Raw genomic sequence first — 557 nt, forward strand, 5'->3', positions numbered from 1 at the left:
GAGTCATGATGTGACGCCATTTTGTTGACTTATTACGAAATGTGTTTGACACCCTTTGACGTCATATTTGTTTGAAGTATTAAAATATATATAAAGGAACGTATAAAGTTCAATGACCCAAATATAAACATAATAAAGTAAAATTTGAACTGCATTCCATATAAAAAAAAATTAAAGTATTCGATATTACAAAGATGTTTTTGTAAAGATAAAATTATGAATATTACATGGTCTATAATGTTCAATACGTCACACTTACAATATGGCCTCGACTTCAACAATATCCACTGTTATATATTTTGATATAAAGGATCCATAAAATAACGATTATTACCTACGGCGAGCTGCATATCATTCCAATAAAAAAATGTAGTAAATCAAACCACTTCTTGGAATTACTAATCATTACAATAAGTCAAAAAATAACTTATTTGGTTATTTATATAAGGATTTTGAATTGGAAATATTTTATAAAAAGATTTTCTTTTTTTACCACCCTATTACTAAAAACCCTTTTAATAATAATATTGTTCCTACTACTGTCGTATTCCCTCCTC

This window comes from Diorhabda sublineata, chromosome 1, assembly GCF_026230105.1.
Source record: "Diorhabda sublineata isolate icDioSubl1.1 chromosome 1, icDioSubl1.1, whole genome shotgun sequence".
NCBI classification, from domain to species: domain Eukaryota; kingdom Metazoa; phylum Arthropoda; class Insecta; order Coleoptera; family Chrysomelidae; genus Diorhabda; species Diorhabda sublineata.